This window comes from Monodelphis domestica, chromosome 1, assembly GCF_027887165.1.
Source record: "Monodelphis domestica isolate mMonDom1 chromosome 1, mMonDom1.pri, whole genome shotgun sequence".
Classification (NCBI taxonomy): Eukaryota; Metazoa; Chordata; class Mammalia; order Didelphimorphia; family Didelphidae; genus Monodelphis; species Monodelphis domestica.
Window position 1 is genome coordinate 165,969,109 of NC_077227.1, and position 6,000 is coordinate 165,975,108.

The following is a 6,000-nucleotide window of genomic DNA, read 5'->3' on the forward strand; positions in this document are numbered from 1 at the left end:
GCAATAGCTAAGTGGACAAATACTTTGTTTCCAATCTGGCCTACTTTTAGTTTTGTTGTTTGTTGTTGTTGTTGTTGATTTATAAGGTATTTCCTGGAGGCTAGGAAGAAATAGTAAGTTATCCAGAATGCTCTTCCCCACACCCCCAGGACCATATTTATATAAAGATAAAACTGGGCTAAAATGAACATCAATGGCAAAGGTAATTCACACTTAAAGAGAGCTTAAATCCACACTAGAAAGCAATGAGGTAGGTAAGGAATGAATTGTTCCCATTTTGCAAAACAGCTAACAGAAGCTTAGCAAGTAGAACCCAATTCTGCTAATGTTTTTTCCACTACACAATACTACCTTGAGACAGAAGTCATAAAAGGTAAATCTAAGAACTTTGCAAAAAAAAAAAAGGAAGGGAAATACCACCCTTTTTGCCTAGTTGTTAAAATGAAGGGTTTATGGGACAGACTGAAAGCCAGGCCTAGAGACAGAAAGTCATGGGTTCAAATTAGATCTCAGACACTAGCTGTGTGACCCTGGGCAGGTCACTTAACCCCCACTGCCTAGCTCTTACCACTCTTCTGCCTTGGAACCAATACACAGAATTGATTATAAGACAGAAAGTAAGGTTTTGGGTTTTTTTTTTAAGTGAAGGGTTTATTATGGGTTAATTATGCGAATTTAAACTGTTGAGTTTTTTTATAGTATTAGCTTGCTGAGTCCAATTTCCAAGTCTTCTCACTCTCCTCCTGTTCCCTTGACCTCTGGTCTGACCCAGGCAGCGATTCGCTATAACCTAAGCATGGCTCTAATCACAGACCATATACCTCCTTTAATAAATAGTGAAATCTGAATTTTAAATCTAAAACTTGAATTTTTTAAACTAAATTGTATCTATGCACGCATTTGTGAAAACTTAAAACTGAATCCATCTCTGTCAGGCTTAGTATGGGTTCCAGTTTATTCATGTTAAATCATTAACATCACCACACAGACTAAGCAGAGTAAAAAAAAAAACTCATACATATTGAAGAAATGACTCACATCATTCCCAGATTCATCTACTATTGGGTTTTGATTTTACCTGTGTCTTACACTCCAGAAAAGGAAGAACTAAAGACGTTCCCAGCTCTGCTGATGCCAGAGACAACCAAATAGTCTAAAAAGTGGACAATGTCAGCTACCCTCACAATGATCTTTGGCAAAAGTATTGGCATTCCTGATCCACTCCACGAAAACAAGGGTGATAAGTAATTAACCCTTCTGCCTCCAGTTTTTCAAAAGAGAAAAGTAATTAACTCTTCTGGCTCAAAACTGGTTTTTCAGATGAAAAAAGTAATTAACTCGACGGTGTCCAATGTTTTTTTGAAAAAAAGTAATTAACCCTTTTGTCTCCAGTGTTTTTTCCCTTAACTCAACATTACTTTTTTTTTTGACGGGGCTAAAATAATGACTGAGTTATATACATCACTTTAAGGTTTTCAACGTCCTTTTGATTCTCACAACACTGTGAGATAAGTGTTAGTTATTTTTACAGATGAGGAACCTGAAATCTGAGAGAGATAATCATCTGGTCCAACCTCCTCATTCTGGAGATGAGGAAACTGAGGTCCAGCAAAAATGACGGGGTTGGATTCAGAGGTGCATTCTAGATCCAAATTCTATTAAGTGAAAAAAATTACCGAAAGTCACACAAATTATTTAGTGGTAAGGGCCAAACTAGAATCCAAGTATTGTCAATGCCCTCTCTATATAACTCAAAGTAATAGCAACATTGTCGGGGTTTTGCCAGCATGCAACACCTCCAATCCCCACAGCAATGTCAACTGTCTTGGGGTCCAACTTCAGCTCCCGCGTCCATCACTCTCTCTACCTGGCGTCAGCCTCAAGCCCTAAAGTCCCGCCAGGCTTGCTGCCCCAAGGTCAGTAACAGAGAAGGCGCTCCCAACAGTACTAGACCCTCTACTACAGCCCTACTCCCCACCAGAGGGGGTAAAGGGGGTGGGGGAGGACCACGAAGCCGCCGCCGCCTCAACAGCAGTCTCCCTTCTTCCTTCCTTCCCACCCGCCTCCCGGGATGGATCCCGGCGGGAGTTGCACTCACCAGCACTGGGGGCGGGCGGGATGCGGCTACCCATTTCCTCCAGCCTCCCTGCTGGGCGGCGGCGGCGGCGGCGGCCGGACCTAGACAATCCAGAAGCGGAGCACGCGCCCCTCGCCGCCAACACCACCACCACCACCACCACCCCTCCCCGCCGCACCCCTCCCTCCCCTGCAGCGGGAAGCGCCGGCCAATCGGCTCACGTCTTGCGGCCTCAGACCCAGCGCGTGCCAGGCCCCCACCCCAACCCCCCCACTCCAGTGAGTTCGCTCCTCGGCGTCTCGAGACCCGCCCCGGCCCCACCGCGCGCGCCAGAGCCGAGCGGTTTCCGGGAGCCCGTTGCCTGGACGCGGTTGCTTGGCAGCCCGAGGTGGAGGCTTTCCCCGCCAACCCCAGCCCCTGACAGGTTGTACTGCCCCTCCTTCCTCCTCGTTCCCACACCGAAAATAGTCTCCCCTCGTCGTCGCTGTTGTTTTCCTTCGAGCTCCGGGTAGCTGACGGGGCGGGGATTTCTCCTGCTGGAAAATAAATCCCTGGGGTGGAGCGGGCTGAGTCGGAGGGAAGGATGCAGAGCGGTGTGTTCCATAAAAAATAATAAGTGCCCTTTTTTTTTAACCCTATACTAGGGGGAGAAAGGATTGCTATGATTGGACCCATAGATCTGACCCTCCAGTTAGTAAGCATTGGTCACGCTTCACCTGAGCAAGGTGAATGAATACTTACTGGAAAGGAGGAAAGCGAGTTTTCATGAATTACCTTGCAGTCTGCAGCTGAAACTCAACTCGATCACTTCCCAGGACAATGCCTCACTTAATTTGCATCCTTTACCTTGCACTCCCTTCTGCAGGAACTGTTCCCCCCTCTATCGGATCTGGGCTCTAACTCCTTCTCTTTTGACTGCTGCCTTCCAGTGCCCCACCCCCACCCCCTTGCACCCAACCCTTTCCAGACTTCTGCCAGTATTTTATGTTCTGAGAATGATACACGAAGCAATCCACTTTATTCCCTGGGGCGAGGGGGAAGGGAGGAGAGATATTACTGTCATTGCACCTATCAGCATATATAAAAATATTTTATTTTCCCAATTACATGTAATCATTTTAAACATGTTTGCCGAACTTCTAAAATCCAAATTGTCTCCTTCCCTCCCTTTCTTCCTCAGAGATGGTAAACAATTTGATCGGGGTTATACATTTATTATCATGGAAAACATACTTCAATATTGGTCATTGTTGTAAGAGAATACTCATCTAAAACCAAAACCCCAAAATAAAAACACAAATAAACTTAAAGTAAAAAATAGTATTCTTTGATCTGCATTCTGAGTCCAACAGTTCCTTCCCTAGAGATGAATAGTATTCTTTGTCATAAGCCCTTCAGAATTGCCCTGGATCATTGTATAGCAGTATTCTTCTCAAACAGTTATCATGCAGGGCATAAGTTCATACATAGAAACCTAGAAGAGTATACAAGTCTTTTAGTTCGGCTTCATTTTATACGTAAGAAGAGTGAGTGACTTACACAATTAACTGTTAAAAAAAAATTGTATATTATTTGTTATTTTTAAAGACCTCTCCATTCACCAGGTTTCAAATCTGAAGAAAATGTATCTATATTTTGTTTGATATTGCCATTGAATAATGATGCTTATTATTGACAGTAGTATTAAACATTAACAGTACAGCATTTACAAATGCATGTTATACTGTTTTCAAGGAATATAAGACACATTATTAGTTAACCACAACACAAGAAAATGTAAGAAGCTATTTTATGACAAAAAGTTTCTGATAGAATATATGTAATAAGAACATTTTATACCTACTGGCAATTAAGGAAATGTCAGCTAAAACGAGTTTAAAATATTATATTGCTACACTAATAAAAAATAAAATAACAGTATAAAATCCAATATTGACAGGCAGGTACACATACACTACTGGTGGTAATCTTAATTCCTACTAGAACTGGCAATGCAACCTATTGCCAGATTGCTCTTCAGAAAATGTTGAATCGCTCTTTGTGGTGGCAAAGAATTGGAAAATGAGGGGATGCCCTTCAATTGGGGAATGGCTGAACAAATTGTGGTGTATGTTGGTGGTGGAATACTGTTGTGCTCAAAGGAACAAATAAAGTGGAGGAATTCCATGGGGACTGGAACAACCTCCAGGAATTGATGCAGAGTGAGAGGAGCAGAGCCAGGAAAACATCATACACAGAGACTGATACACTGTGGTACAGTTGAATGTAATGGACTTCTCCATCAGTGACAATACAATGACCCTGAACAACTTGGAGGAACCTACGAAAAAAAACACTATCCACATGCAGAAGAAACACAGTGGGAGTAAAAACACGGAAGAAAAACAACTGTTTGAATACATGGGTCAAAGGGATATGGTTGGGGATTTAGACTCTAGATGAATATCCTAGTGCAAACAACAACATGGAGATAGGTTCTGATCATGGACACAAGTAATATCCAATGAAATTGTGCTTTGACTGCAGGAAGAGTGAGTGGGTGGAGGGGAGGGAGGGAAATAATGTGATTATTGTAACCAAGGAATAATGTTCTAAATTGACTAAATAAACTTATTCAAATAGAAAAACAAAAAAGAAAATGTTGAATCATCTGTTTTACATTGAGTCGTGGAGGCAAGTAGACTATCTTGAAGGTAATTGCAGAAGAAGGGTCAAGAGTTAGAGACACTGTGTAAGGGAATGTAAGGATACCAATGCAAGAGATATTGCAGAAGTAGAAACTAGAGGACACAAAGGATGATTAGATGGAAGAAGGGAAAGAGGAGAGGAAGAAAAAAGAATCAAAGACAAAGTACAGAGGTTTTAAGCATAGCTAAAGAAAATCTAAGAAAATGGTAATACTGTTTTCTTAGGACCAGGAGTAGCCTTCACTCACTCTATAATATAAGTGTGCAAAAAAGGGCAACCAAAATTATTAAGGCCACAAATCCAGGACAAGTAAGGTACAAAAAGGAAAGCTAAGAAAAATTAAGTTGAAGACACAACCAAGTTCACAGTGCCAAGGGGCAATAATTGTTCCTGCTGCCCCAGACTTGCTTTTAAACATACCCCACCCATGCCAGCTGGCTCTCAATAGGGAGTCTCTGCTCCAGTGCCAGCACAGCTGCTGGAAGCACACAGGTGGTGACAGAAATAGGAAATTCAGGGGGAGGAGCAGGTTTTGAGGGGGAAGATGAAATTTGAACAGTTCTGAGTGATGGTGAAATATAGGGTGTGGCTATGCATATGAGTGACATAGTGGAGTGGAAATTTTGGTTATCAGAGTTGAGGAGGGAGAGGAACTGAATAACTATTAATATCACAAGTATGTATACTATTGTCAATAATGAAAATGTGTATAAGAACCAATACTTCAGTACTTTCTTGGATCTGAGATTTTACAATTGTGCCTACACTCTCAACCAATGTAGGTACTAATTCCTTTCATCTTCGTTAATACTTGTTCATTCCATTCTGTAAGTTCTCTAGAGAGAATCCACCCAATGCATGTCAAGGTTTCCCTTTAGTTTTTTTTTAATATTTCATGGATAGCAGTGTAGCCCTCAGATTTGGTATCTGTTAACCCTGATTTCTACTTTATAATTGACCTACTATCTTTTTTGGTCATACATGTCATTGATAATGTTTAATATGCCACTTTTCCAAAGAATCATTGGAAATATGTTCAGTGCTGGATTTCAGGCATAATATAGTAAATAATGCTACAACTTAGGACCTCCCATTATTAGAGGCTTCTAAATGCAGAAGAGATCAAATTTTAAAGATTTATCAAAAAGGAGGGGCAGCTAGGTGTTTCAATGGATAGAAGAACCAAGAGGACTTGGATTCAAATTTGACCTCAGATACTTCCTAATTGTATGACT

General features: G+C 41.6%; 1 protein-coding gene and 1 long non-coding RNA gene across 3 annotated transcripts in view; one reads left to right on the forward strand and one right to left on the reverse strand.

The window, feature by feature from the left end:
• FAM81A (family with sequence similarity 81 member A) overlaps positions 1 to 3,038 on the reverse strand; it is a 79,909-nt gene extending 76,871 nt beyond the window's left edge. Inside the window, exon 1 of one of the 2 annotated variants that reach the window (XM_007479658.2) lies at positions 2,852 to 3,038. The gene's annotated coding sequence lies outside the window, so the exon portion shown is untranslated. Of the gene's footprint in view, positions 1 to 2,098 lie in introns of both variants that reach the window. The other variant, XM_007479657.3, reaches the window with a different exon arrangement.
• LOC103106182 (uncharacterized) lies at positions 2,369 to 3,381 on the forward strand. Its single transcript, XR_008914620.1, has 2 exons — positions 2,369 to 2,501; positions 2,722 to 3,381. It is a non-coding gene; the product is annotated as an uncharacterized LOC103106182 (long non-coding RNA).
• The last annotated feature ends 2,619 nt before the right edge of the window (positions 3,382 to 6,000 follow it).